This window comes from Charadrius vociferus, unplaced genomic scaffold (genome assembly GCF_000708025.1).
Source record: "Charadrius vociferus isolate BGI_N301 unplaced genomic scaffold, ASM70802v2 scaffold163, whole genome shotgun sequence".
NCBI lineage: Eukaryota > Metazoa > Chordata > Aves > Charadriiformes > Charadriidae > Charadrius > Charadrius vociferus.
The window spans coordinates 17,056,848-17,064,736 of record NW_009648332.1 but is presented as its reverse complement, the minus strand read 5'-3'; positions in this window follow the sequence as shown (position 1 = coordinate 17,064,736).

The window sequence follows — 7,889 nt, the reverse complement described above, 5'->3', positions numbered from 1 at the left end:
TGATCTAAATCCGCCCCAAGGCATGAGCACAGTTGGGGGTATTTCTGCGAGTCTAATCCATACTTTACTCACTGGCAGGGTGCAAAACTAATAGTAGCCTGGAGTTAGCAAAGTTTTCACGTTCAAATCCCAATACTTGAGTTACCTCCCCTTATAACCTACATAATTTCATGAACAAGGGCCCCGATTCTGCTATTATTTGTAGTGATCAAGCATGAAAATAAGTTTAACCAGGGGAAAAAATTTAGTGTCTTCTCAAAGATATAGTAGGAAAGATGGAGTATTTGTTACATTCAGTGTCTTCTCTTTCAGCAAAACCATTCTCAATGGTTGTTAAAATATGTGGCATATTTGGCTCCAGTATACATATTTTCTGGTATATTTTTTAAATGAGCCTTAACTTGATAAATGCTTGGCATCTTCTCTGACCATTACCATTGTACAGCCAGCTTTTAAATGAAAGGCTGAAAAATACATTAGGTGCCTCAAAGGCAGCCAAAGCAATTTACCACCTTGCTTTCCAGTTCACAGAAACAGAAATGAAAGTTTAACTTCGAGGTGCTGGAGAGCCCAACTCTAATTAACTCAATACAGAAAATTAAGGCCCAAGAGGAATAAATGGCTTCGGTCGTGCCTTCACACTTTTGCCTATCTCCACACATGCACCTAAAAAAAAAGTGGGATGTTGTGTGAACACTTGAAAATAAGTGCAAGTTTCAATTTTGAAATGCAATTTGAATTTCCATGGAAGGCCACTTATGACCTATATTTCCAAGTAGCTGGTAATTTGTGATAGCAGAAGAGAATCTTTTTTTCAGTAAGTGCTAAGGATCTGTGGGCTGAAATTTTGTACCTTTTAAGGTCTCTCCATCTGAAACACATGTGTGCATGTAGAGGGAACTGTCTAGCTGTTCTCCAGTCCTAAACGTGGCTGGGTTTTTTACATGTTTTGACAAGTTGCCAAGTTCTCAGGGGGAATACGAACAGGAATGCAAAAGGTGAAGCATGGAATGAGAATTCTTTTTCATGGGGTGGACCTAGCAACAGAGGTACTCCTGGCAGCTCATTAGTTCGTACCTTACTCACACTAATGCTGCGGCAGTAACAGGTTGTCCTGTTTAATACCATTGTCCCCTTTGAAAGCCAGTCAGATTTTACCAAGGAGAAGAAACCTCTCCTCCTTGTGCAGCGCCAGTTCTGTGCATCACAGCCAGACTGCCACTGAGCTGGCACAGAAAGGAGGGGTTGGACATGGAGTATGTAGCATTTACTTATTTATTCATTATCTCTTTTTTCTTTTCTCCTCTCTAGTCTTTGATCAGGGACTCTCTACATTTCTTATTCGACCTCCTTGTGCTCCATTTCCCCCATCTTTTTTTCTGTACTGAGTTATTTCCTCTGGGTCTTTTTTCCTTTTCATTTTTTTCATGGCATTTTTGAAGCAGAAAATGCATCAAGGATGCCTCAAGTTTGAGCTGAACTTTAAAACCCAAAGCTTTTGAGGGACTTCAGGGCCAAGGTGGATTCACTTGGTGAGGAGGATGGGGCGGTCAGGCAGCCCTGGCAGGCAGGGCAGGTACTGTCCCCAACAAGGACCAGAACAAAATAGGAGCACTCTGGTAGGAGCTGCTCACCCGAGCAAAAAAAGCACCACAGCCTGTCACCTAACCACTGGCACCATTGCTCTGCCTCATTAATAGAAACACAAGTACTTTAAAGATAATCTGAAATTTTCCAAAGCCTCAACATTTGCTATGTGAACAAGAGAAATGCTGTGAGTGATAGAAAAAGCCCACAGTAACAGAGATGCTCTTGTAGTGTCTTACGAGCAAGCAGCACAGAGGTGAGCGATGGTGACCTTCAAAAGCTGCACGGAAACAATGATGCAGCTTCCCAGCTAGGGCAATACCATGAAAAGCAATTGCGCAAGCTAGGGAGAGGCAAGCTAGGAGATGGCGATTCCCTGTGCTCTCCCTGGGAGTTGGCACAGGGGCAGGAGCGTGGGTGAGTGTCCCACTGCAAACACACGTGCTCTCGCCCCTTCCAGGAGTTTACCGTGCCACCAAATTATCCCCTTAATAGAAAGGAAATACTAAAAGCCAGTGCAGCTACATGCAAGCACCCCTGAACGACATGGCCTGCTGGCACTTCTTTAAATCTGGCATTTAAAATTGCTCAGGCAGATGGAACAAAAGTATGTAATAAAATGTGACATTTTATTTTATCATCTATGTTTGTTAAGTGAGTTCTTCTGATCATTCCCACTGTCAGTAGCACTGAATGCGAATCAGATTCTGACAATTTGCAGTTTATAAAGACCGACTCCAGGGGTCAGACAGAAAAAGAATAAGTAATAATTAATTACAGGATACACATTCATCCACAGAGTCTGACTACGGTGGGTGACAGCTCAGCCTGACAGAAAAAAATGACATGATTCCAAAAAGTCACAGCTTCTGTAGTCAATTATTTACAGACTACTTCTCAGTACCAATTGTCTACTTCACGATTTTTGGTATATATACTTCTGTGTATCAAGGTTTTATTAGAAATCAGAAAGAAAAAATATATTTGTTTTCCTCACTGTCTTCCAAGGTAGTACCACTTGATTGCTTTGGTATGTAACAGAGCGCCTTCTCTCTGTCCTCTTCAAAGCACAGCTCCGTGTGATACCTGCTCTCTGTCTCTCTCCGTGTTTCACTCCCTGCTGCCCTGGACACACTCCCAGAGCCTCTGCAGAGCACAGGTGCAGCTGGCGGCTCTCGCAGACCGCAACAGATAGCCACACTGATTTCACTTCCCTTTTTTTACTCAAGAGAAGCTAACCTTGAGGGTCAGCACTCCCCGCTTAGCATTGCTAACGAAAGGAGGAGGTGGAAAATTGGCATAAGCACAGAATGAGCCCTGATGCTTTGAAAGATTGCCCCCACCCCTCCTTTTCCAATTTGGTCAGGGACTTCAACAGCAATTACATCACTTAATATTCATTTAGTGCTAAATTGGGAATATTAAGGAGTAAATGATTGAACTTTTAATTAGCAATTAAATTAAAAGCGGCCTCCTCGCTGCAAGAGAAATGTCATTGAGAACTAACTTTATAACTGACAGTATTTTGCAAACAGCTTTGCTGCATTTTATAAGTGACGCTTTTCTGGGGCCTATCCCTGAGATTGCTCCTACTACAAACATTAATAGTTTTGTTCCCTAGGACATACCAAAAATACATGTGCGGAGGGAAGTATTAATGCCACTGTAGTAGCAAGTGGAAGTCCCAACTTCAGAGCAGAAACTGCTGTTAGGTGCCTTATCAACAAAACTGAAACACACCCCAGCCTTAGAAGCTGACAATCTAAGGAATTGCAATATTTACATAGATGCTTACACAAATGCCTGAAAAAATAACCATGTTACTACGAAAATTTGTTGTCACTATTTATTTATGGCACCAGTTTTCTCACCAAAGGAGCCAAATTAGCCAAGAAAGTACTGCCACCTGTTAATAAGGTGCAGAAGCGAGCTGGAAGCTGGGGATACACAGTATGGGTTTGTCCAAGGATCTTCCCTTGAGGTTCTCATTAACAGAGGGATTTATAGTCTGTGATGCTCGCTTGGAAATGGTGGTTCCCCTGATGAGAGCAGACAGTGACTGCAAACCCAGCTGCTGGCAGGTGAGGAACTGGGCACAGGACCTGCTGATCCCACCAGAATTTGGACTCCTGAAAGCCCAGCCCCTCACTCCCCAACGTGTGGCATCCCTCATGCATGTAAACACAGTCCCCGTACCCTGGCTGCCACGGGTGGCTGAAAAATGTGTGACTGAACGTAAGCGAAGCCCCTTATTTGCATTCCTCCACTCCAGGATCGATGCTGACCTCTTGCTGCTGCCAGCATCGATGCTGAAAGGGAAACTCCCCAGCACTGTTGTTGTAGTAGCAGCATTATCTCTTTCGGGCTTCCTGAAGGCTGGCTATGTAAATCATATGTACCACATTTCAGTTTTAAGGGACTTGTCACTTGGGGTAGCCTATACTGTTTGATGGTGCTGAGGAGCAAAGGGAGTGACTGAATGAAGATGGCACGGGCAGCCATCGGCTAGTGGAACAAGCAGCAAGCTCCCTGTAGATAATACTCTCACTTCTGAATGTGTTTGTTTTGACCACTGACTCTTATGTCCTTCCTTTCCAAGTAGTCTAAAACTATGCACTTATTTGGCGGGCATTTTTTTTTTCTGTATCAGAACTTTTAAGTGAACATTGAGGAGTATTTTCAGGAAGCCAGTTTCAAGTGAGGGTGTTTTCAGCAGCTGCACCAAACGCTGGATCAGACGAAGAGCTTCCATCAGTGGACAGGTGGATGGAAGTGTTAAATCATTGCCGCTTGGGTTTTTGGTTGCACCTCTGAACAATACACAGACCAAGAATTATTTGCAAAAATTATTCAGCAACACATTTCAAATAATGAATATTTCAAGTAAATCATTATGGGCCATACTTGAATAGGAAAAGAGGCAAAATAGTTGATAAATTATTCATGCAGCTTTAGCACTAATGTAATAAATATTACATGGTGTCGGAGGGAAATGAAGGATTTTAAAATGAAGAAAGAAATTAACTATGAAGGAAAAGCACCTGGAAATTGGAGAAGGTGAATACACAGATTTGAGATATGTGTATAATAATGAAGTAACTAACGGGAGAAAATACAAAGGATGACAACTACGAATCACTTTGAGAGGCAAAACACTCTTCCTCTTTCGTTCATTCTCTACAAACAATATACAGACTTCTCAAACTTCCCTCGGGTCTGCTTAAAAACAAAACAAAGAAAACAGAAGATGACCTTTTAGAGTTACCAGGTGGGAACATACCTAGATCTAGCTAAAGCGAGTAACATGATCAGATGGTTTATGAAAGGGTGGTAACATTTGGAGAAAAGTACCATTTTGAATATCAAATAATGTGTTGCTTTAATTTTGCAAAGTGACCACCAGCTTAATATTGAATTAGGACAATAGGATTGTATAATTTTTAAGGAAAGAATCCATAGTGCTTCTGTTGTGCTTCAGGTCGGCACACTCAGCAGCATTAGCTGCCGTGCCATTAAGCACCTCTGAGTGGTCAGTCAAATCTGCTGTGATGTACCCGCATCAAGTAACAATGTCATTAGTTCCATGTTTGCTGTTTTGCTCAGGTGTGTACAGATTGTCACTAGTCTTATCAGCTGACTCTTCATTTTAGCATTTGAAAAACTAATATTTTTTAAAATCTTATTTTTGTGTGAGAAAGGGAGTTAACCTTTTTTTTTTCCTTCCAAATCCTTTTCTATTTACCTTCCTTTTCAACAGTAAGTAGAAAATGGGAGAGAAGAGAGGAAACAAGTTAAAAAACCCCAACGTATTCCAAATCGATTTTGAAAAAACTAATTTTTCTAAAAGTGGAAACAGAGACGCATTACACATTTTTTCCCCATTGACAATGGACTTGGGCTTCTTTTAACCTCAGGAATAACATATTAAAATGAAATGTTTTACGTTTGCCATTTCCGTAAATGTCTCATTTACAAAATCTGTCATGGGCACACCAGTCTCCTCCTCATTGGACATTTACCAGCCTTGGCATATCAATCCATCTTTTGCACATCTGCTCAGAAAATGTAATTAGTTATACCCATATGCTGCAGCAGTACATGATAAAACTTAAGAAACAGAAAAGGCCAAGAGACTTGACAGCCTTTCTCCTTCCTACTATGTGTATTTTGTCAAAGACTTTTCTAAGTGAGAATCTTTTCTTGCCCTCTGCCACAGGGTGGGGATATCACTGTGTCCTAAGCAACTTTAAGAGACTAGGCAAAAGCAATTTCTGGTTTATTCTAATACTTTTGGTTCTATTCAGTTGAGAACAATATTTATACTGTAAAAAGACATAATATTCCCCAAATATAAACACCTTCTTTCCCTGGTCATTAACATACTTATGAATTTGTCTTTGCAAAGTGATCGTAGAATCATAGAATTGTCTCGGTTGGAAGGGACCTTTAAGATCATCAAGTCCAACCTAACACTGCCAAAACCAACCCTAAGCACCACATCTACCCATCTTTTAAATATCTCCAGGGATGGCGACTCCTCCACTTCCCTGGGCAGCCTGTTCCAATGCTTAACAACCCTTTCTGTGAAGAACTTTTTCTTAATAACCATCCTAAACCTACCCTGGCGTAATTTGCGGCTGTTTCCTCTTGTCCTATCGCTTCTTACTAGGGAGAAAAGGTTGACCCCCACCTCGCTACAACCTCCTTTCAGGTAGTTGTAGAGAGTGATAAGGTCTCCCCTCAACCTCCTTTTCTCCAAGCTAAACAACCCCAGTTCTGTCAGCTGCTCTTTGTAAAGACTTCTTCTCTAGACCCTTCATCAGCTTCATTGCCCTTCTCTGGACACACGCCAGTACCTTAATGTCTTTCTTGTAGTGAGGCGCCCAAAACTGAACACAGTCTTTGAGGTGGGGCCTTACCAGTGCCGAGTACAGGGGAACAATGATGAAGAAGATGGACAGGGATCCTCATCTGAAGTTTTGTGACATGGGAGACCCAGATGAGAAGCTCTTGCTACACAAAATGAAACTCATATGTAGCAAATATGGAAACTCTAAGCTTGTTGATCAGCTTTTTGACAGCCGTGTTTAGTTTTGCTGGCAAGTGGCAAAGGAGAGAAGGACTGCAGTCCAAAATGGAGCTATGCCTCAGCAACCAAAAGCTGGTTCAGTGGCATCTTCATGCCACTTTAGCGCATGGGTAGAGCTGTTTCACGCTTACCAACGTTCAGCCTCTGCGTTCAGTAGCCGTGTCTCTGCAAAAGGGCCAAGCAGTGGGCTGGTATAACTCCCTTGGATTTTACTCAGCCACAGGATCCCCAAAAATTTGCTTTTTTCACTAAGCAACATTAATTACCTTGCATTCATTTTAGGCCCTTCTTTCTTATGACACCGTAGTTCAAGACTATAGATACTGGGATAGAGCTGTTATAACTATGGTTTATCCATTAATCCCAGCTTCTTCAAAGTAACCCCAGAGGATGAAATACGCTCTGAATACACTATAGAGCCATCTCCATAGCAAGGACTTTGCAGCTGTTCTCCAAATCTGCTGTAATGAAGTATCAGGTTAATTTTTTCCTGGATGGTACATTATCAGCCTCAGTTGGTGACATGTTTAAAACCCAAGATTGCAATTCAATTCACAAGAGATTTGATCTTTCAAGAGGACCTCACCATCACAGTGTGCAGCAGAAGCCACTGGCCACTTGTTAAATGATATGGTACAAAAAGTATTCTGAAAATGCTGAATTCTGTAAAGTCTGTTTTCTTGTTTTGTTGTTTTCTTAGTGAAATCCAAAACAATGTGTCAGTGTTCACTATCTGAACTAATTAATGGTGATTTGGCATTACAGAAACACCATTTTAAGTTCATCTCTGACATACCACGTTTGGCTGTTGTTGATGTTTAATGGCTGTATATTTTTCTTAAAAAAAACCCAACAAAACAAAACCAACTTTGAAATTATTAGCATTCTTTCACTTCAGTAGGGGGTTCAAAATCAAAGCTGCTGTACCTCCATCCTCCCACTTTTCTTTTAGGGTTAATTTGGGAAAAAGAAAAGCTCTCCCAATTATAGAGATGTAGCTTTCTTTATAAACTGGTTATTTTAAGATCTGATTACAAGATCACAATATGAAACATCATTCAAAAACAGTGTGAATTGATTACATCCTTCTGAAGAACATGGAGCAGTAGAATGTGCATTTGTAGCTGTTACACTGCCCTATAATTAAGGCTTTATTGCTTCCTCTCTAAACACATGTTGCTGCTGCTGGGTAACAGCTGAGATACTTAAGCTG